The sequence below is a fragment of the Typopeltis vanoorti genome, chromosome 11, assembly GCF_054136105.1.
Source record: "Typopeltis vanoorti isolate ZY-2024b chromosome 11, IOZ_Tvanoo_1.0, whole genome shotgun sequence".
Lineage (NCBI taxonomy): Eukaryota > Metazoa > Arthropoda > Arachnida > Uropygi > Thelyphonidae > Typopeltis > Typopeltis vanoorti.
The window spans coordinates 93,987,859-94,008,157 of record NC_143559.1 but is presented as its reverse complement, the minus strand read 5'-3'; the positions used below and the strand labels follow the sequence as shown (position 1 = coordinate 94,008,157).

The following is a 20,299-nucleotide window of genomic DNA, read 5'->3' as shown; positions in this document are numbered from 1 at the left end:
CAGAACTGTGTTTTATAATTATCAAATTTTCAAACGTTTAACCATGAAATGTAATATAAATATAACTGTTTATTTTGTTTATTTATTTTTTACTTTAAGCTTTTTTGTGACATCACTGTTATATGATGAAATGCATATGATGGTGTCGTGATCAATTTATTTTGAAGTTTCACGTATTTTCACTTACAAAATGTTTCAAAACTAAGGGAAAATATATGAATCTGTTCATGTTTTTCCTGAACAGCTGGTGGTTGTAATCTTTGAGGAAAGCAAAGTTGGGGGAGGATATTTTCCAAAAAACTACAGGGAAGTTGACTAAGGATAGTGTTGACTAGTAGATGTTCATATTCTTAGAGTTAATACTTAACAAAATTAAGGAATGATGGTCGCTAGCGGGGCCTCCGTAGCTCAGTCAGTATAGACGAAGCGTTTTGGTCGGATCGACCTGTGTTCGATTCCCGTCCATGATGCGAGGAACTTTTATCTGGTCTCTTTCGACTAAAGGTGAGTTAGCCGGTCTCGAAAGGAGGTGAGGAACAGGCAAATCGGCCCTGTGAACACACACGGCTACAGTAATAAATACTTATGGCAAGGAAGGCAATGGGAAACCACCTTGCATCATATCTCCCTAGTAATCAGTTGCAATCCTATCAAAGAGAAGAGGCCACAGAATTAGGATAGGTGGCTAGTGAGAAACACATTGCCCACGAAAATACTATGGATATCCAAGATATCCCATCTAATTTTTAACAGTTTATTATCTCTCAAACAAATTAATGCATAAGCAAAATACCACATCTTACAAGTCGTTAAGTATAGATTATTATTAATAACATTGTGATTTGCTTAATTCATTTATTATTAACAATAATAAATGATTATTAATAAATTATCAATTTACATCAGGTAAATACCATTATTACATGCTGTAGTTTGCTATATATATATATATATATATATATATATATATATATATATATACAATGGCCTATAAGATTAATAATAAGGACAGTAAAATATCAAATTGAATACATATTTAAGAAATAATGTGAGATAGATTCACATGAAAACCTAATTGGAATAGTTCCTATAATAACATATTGATTTCTATTCAAATATTAAACAGTTTTCCTTTTTTAATTAACTTAACAAATCTGTAATGAGTATGTAGAAGGCCCACGGCTGTTATCCTTTCCACGACATCGCTTGAGGCCTTACCTGAAATGAAAAAAAAAATAAAATAAATATATGCTCCGTAATAAGCGGGTATGTGTTTATTTCATGACGGGATTTTCTTCTTGCTTCCAAAAGTAGTAAACTGTCGACCAAAACGAAACCTCATTACGCATCTACCACACTTTTTTTTATTATGCAATGATAGTCGTTGCACGGTAAAAACCTGTTCCATCTTCTTCGAAGCAACACCAATACCTTTCATATACGACGAGATTAATTAAGGAGAGTTTTTAAACAGAGTAATGAGTTTCAAACTTTGATGAAGGCAAACACGCTTTCGAGGTTATCTTCTGTGCAATCTGAAACTTCTTTATGTTGTGTGGTGTGACAATTTTCTCTTCGTTCTTCAGGCAGTTAGCTGGAAGAGTAGAAGTAAGCAAGAAAAAGAAAGTTATTGCTATTGGATATCTAATTTTTAATTGGATACTCTAGGCAGATTTTAATGAGTAAACATGTTTGTTATGTCTGTCAATTAATATGTGTATCCTAGTTCTGAAACCTTAATATATCTTATCCACGTATATCTATGATGACAGTTTAAGTTATAATGTCTATTATGTTTGCTCCTATTTACGCAACCTCATTTTTAGCCAATGGCGATCTCTGAGTGAAAGACATTACTCAAGTTACTACTTTAATTTTAAAGAATTTGTAAGCAGTTTCCAACCCCCGAATAAAGAGAACTGCAATCTATAATTTCTCTGTAAAACGTTTTGAAGTAGATTTGGCACTTTCCCCTTCGTTGCATTACAAGTATTGATAGTAACGAGTCATCGTTATATGATGACGCACAGGAAAAAAGCAAGTGAAGGAGGAGTTTATTTTTTATTGTTTTTATTAAGTAGAATAAAGAAAAAATATTATCATAATCGCCAATTGAGAACATTGTGCTTTGAGGTAGAAAAAATGGAACGTGAGATTCCAGAGAAAAAAAATCGTCATTTCTGTAATATAATAGATAACTCCCCTTCAGTTAAAAGCATTTAATATTAAATTACCTAATTTTGAAATAGACTTTAATTATTAAACTAAAAAAAATTAAATTATTTTAAGTACGGACCGATTTCTTATACATTCAGTTTTGTTTTTTTTTGATATCCATATCTGCAAAGTTTTTAAAATGATTTTTTAAAAAGACAGGCATTTTAAAATATAATATTTTATATTTTCATTAATAGGTATATTATTTTTTAAATAAATTGTTTCAAAGTGTGAAACGTTTATATTTGATTTTTTTTTATTTTACTGTGCTCTAGTTGTACTTTCCTAATAAACAGGGGCGAATGTTGGTCTTGAAATTCACGCTTGCTCTTGTTATCATTCAGGGAGTGAGAGGTGTGATTGAAGTCTAATTAGCGGAATAATGAATTACTGATCATTTAAAACTATATATTTAGAAATTTATGTACATTTAATCATCCAAATACAACATTTATTTTACATTATTCTATCTTTTATTATTTAATCTAACTTTTTCAATTTAGCTACTTGAATACAAAATCTACCTTACGGTTCTTCTTTATGAACTAGTCAATAACATCGTCATAAAAAGTTGGTTGTAGCTTATTTTCCCAAGCAACACGCACACTTGTAAATGCTGGCTGAAGCTCACTGGCTAGAGCTACTTTGACTGCGTATGGCCCGTGTTTAAGCAACAGGGTGAGATGACATGGAGGCAGCGGAAATGGCTATGCGCGCGCATGAAATCACAGTGCTGAAGCGAGGACTTGGATGCTCCCACAACCGAGCAAGCCAAGGTAGCTTGACTAGCGTCGGCCTTCGATACACAACGCAAAGTTCAATTATTGCCGCGCAAGCTTAAAACGTCTTCTGTCCACAAAAATAAAAGCCTAAATGGAATGCTTATAAATGCGTGCATTTATTAACCAATAAATATTACTTCTTTCTCAGTTACTGAACTTGCGCAGCAAGCATGGAGAATTCGCTCCTGCTAATAAACACAATTTATATCACTCGGGTTTAAAACGTTCCTTATAAACACTTTAGATTCAACATTGAATTCAAGAATAGTATGATTATTCAAAATCTACAGCTTATTCGATATGTTACTTAAATATGTTGAACTTATATTTAAGTTTATTTCAATGTATGCTGTCACTACTATATCTTTATTAATATAAATAGGGCTAGTTTCCTATCCTACTTGAAAAGAAAAAACGTATTAAAAGACTTTCCCAACATATTTCTCCATCTTAACTTCAAAAGTTTTTTTTTTCGTAATAGAGTTTGAAGACGTCAAGCTCTATACCAAGCAAATATTCACGCCCTCCGAAGAAAGTGATACTGACTTTAAACGGTGAGTGTCTCTTATAAATTGATATTTACGTCCGTTTATATAACGAACCAAGTAGATTCTTAATACAGCTCTCCTTTAACATCGTATTTAAGTGATATCAATCTCGGACTACTCTGTTTTTTGTAGATAAATCGTGTATGCAGACAATGCTTCTATTCTTTGTCGAAATATGTATCATTTGCTGGACTTACCACGAAAATCCCGCAGGTTTTAAATAATGAAATTTAGGAAAATAATATGTTATTTTATTAAATATGTTAAATAAAAATTTTAAATAAAATTTAAAATTTGAGTTTTAGAAAGATTTTGAACTATAATTAAATTTAAACAATTATATTACATGTACAAGATCATTTGTAATCTCCCTCTAGTATTCACGTCCCCCACTGTGGAGATTGGAATTTGGTCTTAGAAACATCGGTTCAATATATAGAAGGTGCCCATCTATGATAAGCAGTTTCTATTGTCTAAATATAAACGCGTCATTCGTTCTTTGAATGACAGTATAAAAATTTTAATTTTTCGCAACATTTGCACGTACTCCAGCTGTCGCAAAAAAGATGTTTGCTTAAAAAATATTCCATTACTAATAAAAATGAATTTTTTAGTAGATACTTTTCAAGTTTTTTTTTCTGTCTTTGTAAGTGCTTTAATAATTTATCTGTATTTGTATTTGGCAAATTTTAATTCTCCTCAGCTACAGTATTGTTCTCACATACGGGTATTGCTGAAGAGCCGTGGAAATTTAGGACAAAGAGATATACGTCACCTGTACACTTTAGTGTCTAATGTGTATCGATCTAAAAAGGAAGAAAAAAAAAATCACCGAGCTGTCAGTTAGTCTGTAGGGAGTGTGAAGCACTTTCGAGAAAGCATCTTTGCTTTTCTTAGCTTCATTTCCGTATCTTCTAGGGAATATTGATCTAACTAAATAAATAAAAGCGCTTCTGAAGAATGAGGCATCCGTTCTTTATATGGAGGTACTGTATATATGTGTTGGTGACACAGAGAAGTCCTTTTCGAAGAGGAAGAGTAACATGATACGTATTTGGAAGACGAAACATTATAGACTGATTCTGTAACATGGAAAAGAAAACAAATTTTTGACGCCTAGATCTTTAAGCATATTTTCGTGGTTTTCGATAAGTATTATTTAACGTCGATCTTTCATCTACTAATCACCCTTAATAAATAATTATAATATTATCAAATAAAAGTTTATGAATAAAAATATATTGAAATATAATTGTTTAAAATTAATTAAAATTTAAAATCTTTCTAAACCTCAAATTCTGAATTTTATTTGAAAATTTTATTTAACACCTTTTATAAAATAACATATTATTTACTTAAATAAGATGATTTTAACCGGTGACGTATGACGTAATATTCTTTTCCGTCATTACTTAAAAATAGGATAAATGTAAAAGGAGAGTCTCAGAACGTTTTATCTGAATTTTAATAGACTTAAGTTCGACCATTTGCCAACTGATATGTCCAGTAATCCAATAGTGCAAACAAAATATTTAAATTTAAATAATATCACTATAACGAGGCTCAGTTAGCATAAAATAAAAGAAATTACAAAAGACTAACTATATTTGTCTTCTCTCATTTGTGTGTGTGTGTGTATGTCACGCAGTTGAAGTAAGTTAGCTACTTTCTCTCTCCTATGTTTAGAAACAAAAATTAAGGACCCTTTCCTCTTCAAAACAAAGCGAGTAGAATTTAATGAGATCTTCCCCACCGAATACCACGCAAGAGTTACGTATTAAACTACCGTAGCATAATTACTTTAGCCTGGAAATTACCACTTACAGAAAACCTTCGTTTGTGCCTTTTTTTTTTCTATCTAGAAGTGCAAACTTCGAATTAGCCACGTATACAAGGACATTGTTTTACTGCTTCTAATCGCAGCTAGTAATTAACTTTTCACGCACTCGGACACAAAGTTTACCTGAATATTATAATATCTGAATCACGAATTGTCTCTTGCAATTAACTTATTTCTGTACTTAAATTAGTGGTAGATGTTTCGCTTTCAAAAGCGAAATTTTCAAAAAATAAAATAAAAGCAACCACTTGTGTCAAGCCTGATTATCAGATTTGCGACTCTGCAAGTTAATATTAATTTGCTCAAGGTGACCTCTCAATAAATCAAAGGGGAAAAAAAATCCATTGTTATGTGATGGTTTTGCTGGCCACTAGGTGTCACCTTAGTCGTTTATCACAAGATGTTTGTTCGAGTTGTAAACCGTATAAAAATCTAAGCGTACGTATATTATTACAGTTGTAATGCGTTCTCTCGTGATCAATCTTTCAAAGAAAAAAGATACGAGACGTATAATATCAAAATCTATAATATTCTCTGCAGATTATGAAATGAAGAAGTGTAAATCGCTGCCAATTTGACAAAGATTGATGAGATTTACCCATTTCATTCCACTCAAAGTGATAATCGATACTACATACACAGAAATGGAATGTTAGAACATTGATTTTTATCAATCAAAGAACAACACATTCGCACCAAGCAAATGTTGTAATTGACATTCGATTTAAATAACAAAACTTTTGCAAAAATTCTGCTGAGGTCATTGTTACCACTTTAGTTGGAAACTAGAATATGTTTATCAGATATTAAGTCTATGCTATTGTCCCAGATTTACGATTAAAGAAAAAAATTTTTTTTTAATTCTCAGATTAGTTTCCCGCCGTCATGTCGATAGTCGCAAAACTAGTTTAATTAAAGGTACTAATGAATTCAACATATTGCACGAAAGGATTTTGAGTCTAGACGTAGCTTTCGCAATGTGTGCATTTCAAGCGTTGCCATAACAACCAGAAAGCATTTTAGTGTTCTCGCTGTTAACAGGAATTATTCGCGATTTGTTTACAATGTACAAGAGCATACGAGGATAAATTCATCATACATTTAGGCACTGCTAAAAGAAGGGGAAAGAGAATGCCCCATTGATATATTTCTGTGTATCATTAATTGCTAAATTTGCTAACTGATTTCATTATCAATATAACTATCAATTTTAATAATTACGGAAGATTAGTATTTTCCGTACTTCTTTTAAGTTTATATAAACATGTTCTAACCTCTGGCATAATTTAAACTGCTTCAAGATGTCTTTTTAGAATAAATGAGAAAACAATCGTTATTGCACAATAAATGCATTTTTAATCAATTTTTAATTAAATTTATTAATTTTTTAAAAAAATTATAAATTTAATTAAAAATATGGAAAAAAATTATAGACTAAAATTTAGTCTATCATTAGTATCTAACTCATAGATGGCGCTCCAATTTTTGAGAGCAATGAATTATTTTTGCATAAGTAATAACCATAAACAAAAAATATTAAATTTTTTACCTCTTGACCAACAGATAACTGCATATCCTGTTCAATATTTTTATTTATGTATATATTTAAGTATATTTTATTTAAGTATATTCTAATTACCTGCATATAAGTATGCAGAGCACATGTAATGTATGTGACGAATAAAATGGGTTAACTACTGTGATATAACTAATGAATATGCTAGAATTGAATATAACCTATTAATTTTATATTCTGTCATATTGTTCACTGGCTGCAATAGTGAATAACTGAAAAAGTCATGATTCTGAGACAATCAATGAGAAAAATTACTTTTAAAATGAGTTTGTTTGTTTGTTTTTAGAATTAAAGAAATTAAGAGTGTTAACTCAAAATTTAAGAATTTTGAATCTTTCCAGTGTTGCAACCATTGATATGTAGCTCTCATATCCCATTATTTCGGAGACATAAATTAGATGCAGAGTGAAATAAAAAAGGGAAACATCAAATCTTTTTTGTCGGTGCAGTGTATATTAATCCTCGTGCACAACGATATGTCCTTTGCAGCTTACTAATTTTTGCATATTTTAGACGCTCAGAGAATACATTTTCACACAATTTTGGAGGCTACTTCGATCTTTTATATGGCACTGCCTCATCTTATTGTGCTGTTTGTTAATAAAAATCTTTAATTCTTAACTGGAAACATCATTTTGAAGGCGAAATAGAAATCGTATACAGGAATAGACGTTTGACAAACTTATACCAACGGCTATTTTGGGGGAGGAGGAGGGTCATATGAAATATTTAGGCATTCCGACACGATTTTCTAACATATCCAGTCATCATATCACCGATATAATACAAGCGAAGCTAAGAAATCTAGTGAGTGCTATAGTTATTTGTTTGATGACGAGGATTGTCCTATCTTTATGTCGTTCGAACTTATTATATTCTTTATAACTCATCATCATCAGTGGCTTTAACAGGCACTTAAACGCCCATAGCCTTCCAAGTATCCTTGAATTTCCTAACGTAATACGAGAATAAGGAGGTTATCTCTATGCCTCCAAGTATTCTTGTCTGTAAACTATGTGTGTTCTACTGGCCGGTTTGCTTGTTCAGGGACGAAAAACACGAGTTTTCCAGAGAAAATAAACCTCTATGAGACCGGCTAACTCATCTTTAGTCGAAAGAGACCAGATAACGTTTCCTCGAGTCACGGACGAGAATCGAATCCAGGTCTTTCCGACCAAAGGGCTTTGTCTATACCGACTGAGCTACGGAGGCCCTCTTTATAACTCATAAACTACTTAAATACAAGGAACATAGGACATGACATGTTTAGGATACGTGTTCATCGTTTCTTAATTATTATTCCAAATTCCAACATTTCTTAAGAAATGTATCAAATATGTTCCAAAATATGGTGTAGAAAGTGCCTGATGACAACTGGATTTTTAGAATGGGCATAAGATTCAGCACCTACAGTAAAAATTGGGTTTGTTTAATGTTCACGCGTAAAAAATTAGCATATTTTTAGTCAATTTCCGGAAATGACCTTTTTTTTTCCTACTTCCTAATCACTTTGGAAAATATTCAGCGTATCTATTGGTAAGCTCCTCACAACAATTTATATGTCAACCATACCCCCCCCTCTCCTTGGCTTGTTTCAAAATTTAGCGAATAACATTTTTTCAGTTGTAATTTCATTTATTAATTTCTAATATTCCACACATCCAATACTGCTTTCGTTATCCAACTCAAAATTCACACGTGATTTAATCAGGACTTTCTATGCTAGAATGACCACCTGTTATAATTCTGACTATATTCGCATTTCTTTGTGCTGTTGTTTTAATCAGTTTTGTAGCATGTCATTTGAACTTCAATTTTGTATCCACCAATATCCCAAGAATCTCTCTCTCTCTCTCTTCCTCGATTTCCTTGAAATGAAATGCTGTCGATGTGATAACACAACGTTTTGCTTGCGAGTCCCATCAGGTAAAAACGTTTTATTGATTTATTGATACTGAACCGTAATCCCCACTCATCAACCTTCTTATACGATCCATTCAAATCGTTGTAAAGCAACAGTATAGCTGCATCATTCTTATTAGTTTTGCCTAACTTGCATCGTCTCAAACAACTGAATGTCCCCATGCAAAGTATCCATAATATCATTAACAAACAGGATAAACAGTAGTGTCCTAAGACCGAACCAAATGGTGTTCCACTGATAATTCTCCGTCTCGGAGATACAGCAATATACTACTCCTCGATATCTATTAGTGAAATAGTCTCCTATCTGATCAACTAAACGGATTATCCAAACCAGTTTGCTGAAACTAATTCACCAATCTGTCAAATGACCTTGCGAAATTCAAATATACTACAGGACATAAATCACTCTTGTTCACCACTGAAGCCACCTTATTAAGTAATATATACGTATTACTGAAACAAGTCTTTTCTTTTAGTATTTAGAGTATTAATAGTGGATATCAAATATTAATGTAAATATTTAAATTAACTTATAGGTTACTCCAAGAAAGATTGAACGTTAGCATTATCCTAATACGAGAGATATCACCTTGACCAGATATTTAGATATCATCGAAGGTAACACTAAAGAAATGGGTTGTTTGTGTGTGGGGGGGATTATCTTTATTAGTATTCAAAACTGTATGGATTTGCAATCAAAAGAAGAATGTTATTGGTGTAAATGAAGATAAAATGACAGAGCCTTGTGGAATAAACCTTAAGTGCAAGTTTGTGGATAAAGATCCATTCTCTATAACAATGTGTGTATTTAGAAAGAAAACTCGTAAGTGATTTGTAAGAGTCAAAAGAGAGACCACATGATGGAAGCTTGCTTAGTACTTTTTTTTTATTGCTAACTCGATGAATGTTAAGAACAAACAATTGAAATACGCCAAACTTTTCTGTCCTTTGTTTCAAGAAGGAGCGACGTAAGCAAGCTGACTTATTAATTGATAGGGTGGTAGACCCATTAACACTCAATCGGAAATTGAGTGCTGGATTTCTCCGTTACTTTAGATCGAATGAAGTGACAGAAATTGGATTAAACGGAATATGGATTTATTGGCATTGATTTGTCGCTCTTCTTAGGAATGAATATATGCTAATTTCGAAGATGTACGACAGATATCATGGAATAGAAAAATATAAAAAAGTGACCTAGAAGGGAGTCAACTGAGGAGCTACCCACGAGAACAATTTGGAGAAATGCATCAGGACTAGCAAACGTTTAGTGTCCACTTTACCATACATTATTCCAACGTCATTCTTTGATCAAATGCTTTAATATTTAATTTGCCATCTTGTAGATGTGATTTTAATAAGCCTGTTGGCCAAGTGGTAATCATATTCGCAATCTATTCGACAAGCTGCTGTTTGAATCCCTCTCTCCATAGCATGGATGTTGTGATTGTCTTTAGGTGGGATTTGAGACCACCGCCCTTCTTATTCGAGGTTCCATACAGCTTCAAAGGATCCATGTTTGGTCTCTAGAGCATGGTTTTTTTAGCTATATAAAAATATAATGAAATAGGAAACAAATAAATAAATACAAGAAATATTCTCTACTCACTCCCTTTACTAATGTGCTATAGGTTTGCAAACTTTCTTTGGCGGAGTCAAGTAAAAATGTTCGGCACCAAAATTTAACTCAACTGCTGATGTCGAAAGAAAAATTTTAGTACGAATTACACATATATATGTGCGAGGCGTAACGGGAAAAAATGGTGCCATTCAGGCATTTACTAAAAGAATTACACACGAGAATAAAGCAGTATCCTTACATTAATAATTAATTCATCCAATCCTCCTAATCTCATCAGATCACTATGCCCATGTTCGAAATAGACACATGCAGTATTCTCTGATGTATATATATGACTCTAACCTTAACCTTCGCTGTACCCATTTAGAACCCTGGGCAACATTTACAATTATTGTAATGATGCATCACAATGGAAGAGAGTTCGCATCCATGTGTTACATTTACATGTCATGTTATCACAGCGTCACTAACAGCATATCAGACATCGTCTGCAAATTACTCTTACCTCATTTAAACAATGATCGTGCGATTATTAATACATCAAGGAGATGGCTGCTAAATCACTATAAAGGATTGTTCTTGAAGCAACAACTTCATCATATTAGCAACGAGATACATTATATAAATCAGGGCACAATTCACCCATATTAGATGCTTTCGCAGCACTTTAAGCAGCCATTAGGGTAACTAGTTTATACTTGGGCCGCTAAGTATACAAAAGCGCCCTCTGGATTTTATTAAAATTTGATACTTGGGATATTTCATTAAAATGTAATCAATGCATTCCACTTTTATTATAAATGGACGACTTTAGTATCTAAATTAACTAACAATGAGAGGACGTTATATGCCTTTTTCTGTGCTGTACTAACACCACTAAGTAGTTTAGCTTACAGAACGAAAGAATTCGTTAATTGTACTAATTTATAAATGCAATCTAATGAATGCTGTGGCACGATTATAAATATAAATAAGTTTTTGGAGGTTAGTCCTTTCTTTATAAGGACTGGCTTAAAGGGGCGAAGCAAGAATGCTTTTCATCTTCCCCGTTATCTGTAGAGGACAGTGTAGGGATATCTGTAGAGGACAGTGTAAGGATAAGGTGTTATTGAGCTATTAAAGCTCTGATCATGGCAGGAGGGTAACAGCAATAGCCGAGGCTCAGCTAGGATTTCATTGGCTACAGCATTGCCATCCATTACCCTCCAAGAGTATTAATCACCGCATCTCACCTCCCAATCCTCCTTTTAGCGGTCCTTATAGTCCTTATAAGGACTGGCTTAAAGGGGCGAAGCAAATTGCTTTTCATCCTCCCCGTTATCTGTAGAGGACAGTGTAGGGATAAGGTGTTATTGAGCTATTAAAGCTCTGATCATGGCAGGAGTGTAACAGCATTAGCCGAGCCTCAGTTAGAACTTCACTGGCTACAGTATTGCCATTCATTACCCTCCAAGGGTATTGGATTGAATGAAGCGGTTAGAATCAACTTTTATTCTTAAATTGTGTTTATCATTTCTTCTTTATGGAACGCATTACATATGATTATTTACATTCATTTCTTTTCATTTTTCTGCGTAAATGTTTTGTTATTTTTAGTAAAATAATGAATGCATCATTGCTATTTAATTTTATTACAATTGATCTTTAAAAGTTAACTTAGAGGAAAACAAGAATACACTAACCTGAACATCTTAGTCTACAACAAAGTAGTATTTGTTTTAAAAGCAATACAGAAAAATCTGTTCCATTTATTTCATAAACAAAAAGATGTCTTTATTTTTAAAAGTATCAAACAAATTGTAACTATTTCGATTGATGAAAATTTTATTTGGAAACGAAAATTTGTATTCCAAAGCTTTATAAATATTTTTCATTCACCTAAGGGTAGGTTGAATCTACCAAGAACAAATTTAATCCATTTAGTCCAGTCAAATTTAATCTGCAGACAAGTTATTTAAACTGAAAGGGAGAGAGAGAGAATAGCATTTTGATGAATAAATCAATAGACTAATACTGTCATTAACAGTTATATGGACCCGGTCTTTTAAATTTGGATATAGCAATATGTGAAATAGTCGACATTTGTAACTCCCTGAATCAAAATGGCTGCCATAAAGTAACAGAATGCCTGGAAAATTCTTTAAAAAATTCTTTATTCTAACTGGATTTCATTGAGATAAGAAAAAAATTATGCAATTCCGTTAGTAGTTATATAATATAATAATGCAGCTCCTCTTTTACAGAGCCGTATGGAAATGACATCGAGTCCTGCATTAAGTACTCCAAATATGCTTAGTTCTTAAAAGAACTGGCAGATGGACCGAGTCCTTGACTCTTTATCCCGTCATCTGAATGAAGAAAATCTGTGCGGATGGGGTGTTATTCAGCTAAAAGCACTAATCATGGCTGGGTAACGGCAATAGCCGAGCCTCAGTTAAAACGTCATTTGCTACAGCATTACCATTCATAAAAAGGACTTTTTCGCATCCAAATCCCCCAAACACGCCTCCAAATATATATATTATGCCTATTCCTTATAAGGACTGGCTTAAAGGGGAGAAGCAAGAATGCTTTTCATATTCTCCATTATATGTAGAGGACAGTGTAGGGATAAGGTGTTATTGAGCTATTAAAGCTCTGATCATGGCAGGAGGGTAACAGCAATAGTCGAGCCTCAGTTAGAACTTCATTGGCTACAGCATTGCCATCCATTACCCTCCAAAAGTAGTAATCACCGCATCTCACGGTCGATTGATTCTGCCAGAACCTTATATTATGCTGTCCTTATCCTTATAAGGACTGGTTAAAGGGGCGAAGCAAGAATGCTTTTCATCTTCCCCGTTATCTGTAGAGGACAGTGTAGGGATAAAGTGTTATTGAGCTATTAAAGCTCTGGTCATGGCAGGAGGGTAACAGCAATAGCCGAGCCTCAGTTAGAACTTCATTAGCTACAGCATTGCCATCCATTACCCTCCAAGGGTATTCTTTTTCACCATTTCATTATATTATTATGCTTCCGTATAGTCCTTATAAGGACTGGCTTAAAGGGGCGAAGCAAGAATGCTTTTCATCTTCCCCGTTATCTGTAGAGGACAGTGTAAGGATAAGGTGTTATTGAGCTATTAAAGGTCTCATCATGGCAGGAGGGTAACAGCAATAGCCAAGCCTCAGTTAGAATTTCATTGGCTACAGTATTTCCATCCATTACCCTCCAAGGGCTTGTTCTTATATTATGCTACTAACGTATTTTCCAGATGATTTTTAGCTATGAAAAACAAAAAATGGTATTTTAACATGTTAGTATTTTTGGAATAAATCTTAATGCAATCCATTATATTTAAAAATGGATTTAATTTCTTTTTTTAGTTGTTTCATTAATATTATATTTTAGAGTATTCATAATCTATTTCACAGATTATATTTGGTAGAATAATAAAATAGCGCATGTGCAGAAAGTAAAAGATATGTACGAAAAGAAAATAATTTTCATGATTACTCACTTCATTTTATATGTTAAATTATAATTAATTTGATGTGAAATATTATTTAGATGTGCAAATGTATGCGCATTTCGATAATACTGATTGAACACAATAAAATTAATTAGAAATCACGTCTTTCTTAACATTTTATATTCTAATGGATTTAGTTGAAATTCTTTCATTAACAGATAAATTAATTGATATGCATAACTAGTAGCTCTGACAAAGACGATTAACATTTATGCACATAAGAATGACATTTCATATTTGTAAAGAGCATTCGAGGTAGATTTTTAACATGCCTGATGAAAATCAATACTTTATTAAAAAGGAGAGATAGAGAAACGAATGAAGTCGTGATTGAGCTGACGGTTTGAACGTTCGCAAACCTAAGGATTACTGCATACACCCATTAACGCCTAGTATGTAAATTTTCGTTTTGTTAAATACGTAATTAGTTGTGTAATCTTTTACCCAGTAGTATTAGTAGTCTGCTATGGGTGTTATCCTGTAATTTCATGTTCCATAAAAGGAATACATTTGTCAATAGCTGAGGGAGAAAAAGAGAGAGAAAGATAGACAGAATAATTTAGAATTCGTAATATGGAAATCGTGCTATTAAATATCAAACCAGCTTAATGATTACATGTCAATCCTATTGACATGTAAGCAGATTGTGCTGTTTATTAATTAGATTTTGAATACCAGTTTATCTTACGGATCGATTGAAGTGTGTTTTGCACTGCAGCCTACTTTTATTTATTTATTCGTATGGAGTTTCCTCCCTTTTTCTCCTCCGTCCCTATTGGTGCGAGTTGAGCCCCCTATTGGTGCGAGTTGAGCCCCCTTCTGGGGTTTAAGTATTTATGGCTGTAAATCCATGTGTGTTCCCGGGGCAGTTTTCCTGTTTGCGGGATGAAAAACGCCAGATAAACTGGCGGAAAAAACCCTACTGCCCCCGCCCAAGATCGGCTGACTTAGCTATGGCTGAGAAAGAACCTCAAATTCCTCACGTCTTTGAGGGGAATCGAACCTGGAACACTCCTTCCCCAGTCATATGGTTGCGAAGCGCACAGCCACTTGGCTAACCACGCGGACTACTGCAGCCTACTGATGAGTTGTCATTTGAAGTCTACCAAATTTAGAACTCTAAATGAAAAATGACTCCTAAATTATTTTGAAGCGCTATTTGAAATGTTTATTTGTATATAAAAGGAGTACAGCAATCGATGTTAATAACAGGTTATACTTCAGTGAATCTTATACATTTTACATCTGCAAAATGTTAATATGTAAATATATCTCTTAATAGTGAATTCGTTATATTTAATCAATATAGTCGACATTTTATTGTAGTAGTTGTGCTTGTTAATATTGGAATACAGTTTTCTATGCCCTGCTTAGAGTAATATGAGTACAACAGATTCAATAGATGCTGTTGTATTTCCATGATTAAGTATCATATATTTAGTAGGTTATTGTATTAGAAAAATTAGCCATTTTAATATTTATTTTATACTTTTAATTTTTACTGTTCTATGAAAGAAATCCAAGATAATGAAAATTCAAATGCTAGTTATTTGAGTGATAAATTAGTTGAAAACATTTCATTGAAGGGCATTTATTTTCTATTATTATGTAAGAAGAATGCAATGCTGGTATATCCTCTAGATTGTAGCTTATACAAACTATGGTAACAACTGTAAACATGACTACTTTAAATGTCATTAATTCAGCTGTTGCATATCTATATTCACTTCATTACTTACCGAGTGGAGGTTGCTTAGGAGTCGGTTTAAAAATGTGTGCTTATAATACGATAAAGCTGTATGATGAGTGAATTCAGAATATTCAGGATGGGTAGAGCAGCAAGAAAGCAACAGACAAACAACGCCTTTTAAACATAGAAACTAATAGAAAAGGAGATCTACACCCTTTTTTTAAATTTGAATCTCTTTATGTATTATGTTCTAAGATGTGAAGACGTACACGAAAGATGAGCAGTAATGAGCTAAGCACAGTTGTAGTTCTTTATATTAAAGTATCTTGCTAGATCCTTGTAATGCAACAATTCTTAGTGGCTAGGCTAGAAAGGAAGGGTTTTTATAACACTCTTCTCAAACATAGGGAAATCAAATTCATATATCTCGAAATGAAAACAATAGAACATACAGTTAGCCAATTTTAGAATTAAACAGAAAAGAGGAGAAAAAAGTAATTTTTAAGTCGGAAGATCAATAGAGCCTTGCTTTTTAATATTTTTTACTCGTCTAAAAACAAAACACTTCAAAATATGTGACTTCTCTTACTTGGTTGTTGTTTTCCAAAACAACCTATAATTGCTAGTAACGCCATCTACCTGTAATATCAGGTCACAATTTCAATAAATAATGCATCTGCAATTCTTGCATACTAATATTAATTTGTTATGGGAATAATTATATTCTTTTAGTTGTCGATTGAAACACAAATAGATTTGGTTAATATTATAAGATAAAATTTACCATAATTTAAAGTGTGATTGATTTGAAGCACAATTGAACAGGCTGAACAAATCACTAACACCAAATTTCATTAACATCTGTCCAGCCAAAGAAGCGATTATCATATGCGTAAAACCGGCCGAACCAGTTCACGAATAAAACGATCATAATAAGTTCTTCTTACTCATTAGAAATATCAGACAGAAGTATGTTTCTTATATTTTGCTTTCTTATATTTATTATCTTATAAACTTTTTCACAACCCACCTGAAACACAATGAATTGTTTTGGGTGGACTGTGAAACCTCATAAATCTGAATATAAATTAGAACGCAAAACATTCTAAAAAATGTATCTTTCGTATTCAAAACGAAATAAAAATAAATATCTAGATAAATGCGAGCATGTCCTTGTACTGCAAAGATTTTATTAGCTTCTATTGGAATGCTCCTTGTCCGATGCATTCCAAATAAGCATAGGAAGATGAATTTTAAAAATGTCAATAATCAAATATCATAAATGTTTCTCACTGTAACATGCATGTTAGAAAACAGAAAAAAATTAATGTTTTACTCTGAATAGCGTGCATTTATTTCGATTTTCAGATGGAATGGAAATTTCGCGGATTAATCTTGTTGTTTCATACGATACCTCTGTAGTCATTCATCATTGGAGTTCTCTTCGAAAGAAATATGCCATTAAGTTTTTCTGCCTATCAATTTATCAATTTTCATAAAGTGCTCTGGAAGCGACAGAGAGAGAGGAGGGGGGGGGATTTTTGTCCATTCTACTACTAGATAGTCGTCTGATTATTATTATTATATATTGCACATATTCCTATGATATTTTATAAAATAAACGGAATTTGGGATACTTCTAGAAATTCCTTAGTTCTCTTTCCAAGTTTTTAGAATGTATGTACTTCCTAAAATTCAGAATTTTTTATTCCTACGAAACAGATAAGCTGATCGTAAACGCTATTTATTTAAAAGTGGATTTATTATTATTATTATTCTTTTGGTTTGATCACGTACGAAACAGGCTCGGCTTAATGGAGTATAGAAAGAGAGATTTTTTGATCAATTAAAAAATAGAGAAAATAATGAAAATGGAGTTCTCTTTATTTTGACTGGATTTGGCTCCTTAATGTACCTCGTAGAAGATGAACTACTGCTGGATAAATATGATTCGAATGGAATAAAATTAAACCTGAATGTTAAGCGAGTACTTTAAACTAGTTCATGAAGAGATTCAAGAAATATCGCACACGATCAGCGCGAACGCCTGTATGCAGTGGAAGGAAATCGCTTACAAATGCAAAATTAAATCGCTAATTTTTATCATTAAAAACGTAGATTACTATCTTTTAGTTTAGCACAAAAATGTTTCGGAATGTGTGACGGAACTTTTCTGGGTTATCAAAATATCGAGAAAATGTTTTTAGTATTTTTAACTATAAATTAGAATCATGATGTTATTAAGATATTTTAATTTTACCTAAGTAACAGCGGTCTTTATGCGTCTTTTTTATGTGTTGAAGAGGGAAGACTGAAGTTTTCGGGAAGAAAAGCGCTGTCATGGTTGTAAAAGGTCAGCCGTTTACGGTGGCGACAGCGCCATAAAAGTCTTTATTAAGATTCCTTGCCAGTGCACAATCGCAGGTGTTTCCAACGATAAGATCCTTAATCAAATCAGCTTTATTTTTTTCTCTTTTGGTTTCTCAGCAAAGAAGTAGGATTGTTATGTCTTTTAGGAATTTCAATACCAAAGCAACTCGTGAAGAAGGTAGAACAAACTCCTATATCATAACGCTGGCATTTCTTTCTAGTACTTCTTTAAGAGTTATTTGGAAGACATGGTACTACAGAATGGCATTTTACCTTTTTATTAGTGCTTTTAGTTTCCCTGCTGGGAAAGTAAAAGGTGGCAGCACTGAGTTAAAGTATTGAATCTCCTCAGAGGACAGATAAAAATCAGTAGATTAGAAGCTTGGATCAAAAAAAAAAAATGCAGCTCTTTGTGATCACGCCTTCAGAATTATCTCAAACAAAGAAAGAACATTAAGAGATTTCATTCACGGTGATTTAATTTAGAAAAAAGACAAAAAGAACAAATAAAGTATCCCATTTTTACCAAATAGAATATTTAAAGTGTAGACAAAATTTCTCAATAAAGAATTCGAATTTTATACTGCCTTCATAGTCGCGCTCAAACATCCTCAGATGAGATTGTTTGATTGTATTGCCTATTGCCAGGAAATACACACTTAAATCAAATAAATCATGGTAATACCTTTTCCGTCCTCAAATGGAATGTGCGATACCCCTTTTTTACTATAATTTTGGGAAAATAGGTAATTTTCTGATAGTCTATAAAATTATAACGATAAAACCGCATTTGTCATTACTGTGTGAATTATTCGAGTTCTAGGGATTAAGTTTCTTCCGTTTCGGGGTTAAAACACTGGGTTCCTGAAAACCAAAAACCTACTTGTCTGCATCAATAGTGACTAAGTCGGAAAAATGATTGAAAAAGGCCTAAAATTCTTATAGTCGATGATAGATAATGAAACCGAGCTGTGAGTTGATTTATCAAGGAAGTCATCAGTAGGTATCGATTGATATTTCATTCTTCAAATAATTCAATTTAATATTTAAATCAATGTAACTTCTAAATTAATACGTAAACTTAAACCAGGTTTTTTTGAAATTTAAATATTAACATTAGTATATTTTTATTAGGTCGACACACGAGAGGATACATTATTCTCAGGTGTGTGTCTTATTTGTGAAATGAGTTAAGAAGACACAAGCAACTTTTGATGTGGGTATCGAATAGCAAGAATTCAATAACCACAGACATTATATAGAAAGATAATGGAAGCGAGTACATAAAGGACTTATATTTTTTAATCACGATAATATAGATTGGAAATGAAATTTTTCTCGAGCCATGGGGGATATGTGTAACACAAGTGGGCCAGCTAGTATTGATTGAAAAGAATGTAGCGAATTTATACAATATTATTCAGCTTTCAAGTTTGGTAAATTTATATGATGCGTTAGTTGTATCTTCGAACATAGACTAAGTCCATATTTCATTTTTTTTTTTCGCACCCTGTGATAGAGTATTAATTTAAGTCATTTATTGGTAAAACAGCTAAAAGATAACATTTTTACTGCGATGACGTAGACTGTCGCATTCGTGATTTTTGTTTCTAGCTAGAAGGCTAGAAGTAATTTGTCCTACATTTTCTTCAAGGTAAAGGTGTAATGTATCTGGTTTGACCCGGTTAGTAAAAGGAGTTGTTTGCTTTGATTTCAAAAAGTGCTTTCGCTAAACTGCAAATATGGCGAGTATTCCCCAGAGATATTCGCCACCATGTTCATAAAATGTCAGCATGTAAACTGCTAATCAATGTTACTATTTTTTATTGCTTGCTACATACTGTATTTAGAAACCAAAATAAGAACTGTTGTATTTGTATTTTCGATTGCAACCAATTTGACTACATTACCAACGAAAGCATAACACAAAACTTGATCTTCTTCAGGTCCCGAAGATGGATTCAACAACATATAAGTTACCTCAAATAATATCATCTCTTTGTTAGTCATTTTCAGTTGCCTGTATTTAGCATTATCCTAATAGCGAACCAGATGAACGTTGAGATTTTCCCTCTTCTTTTACCGTAGCTTAGATATGATTACGTAAAGGTCACGATTGCATGATTTATGTCAAAACAGTTTAGACTTTGGCTATTGCAATCATCCTATCTTACATCAAAAATGTCACGGACGAGGTGGCTGCGTTGCTCCGGGAGTACAATGTAAAAGTGGCTTTTTTACCTTTACAAAAAATCA

At 32.8% G+C, this 20,299-nt stretch overlaps 1 long non-coding RNA gene across 1 annotated transcript in view; it reads right to left on the bottom strand.

The window, feature by feature from the left end:
- Positions 1 to 853: 853 nt before the first annotated feature.
- LOC150101857 (uncharacterized) overlaps positions 854 to 20,299 on the bottom strand; it is a 243,031-nt gene continuing 223,585 nt past the window's right edge. Inside the window, exon 3 of the long non-coding RNA XR_016549077.1 lies at positions 854 to 1,218. This is a non-coding gene — a long non-coding RNA (uncharacterized LOC150101857). The remainder of the gene's footprint in view (positions 1,219 to 20,299) is intronic.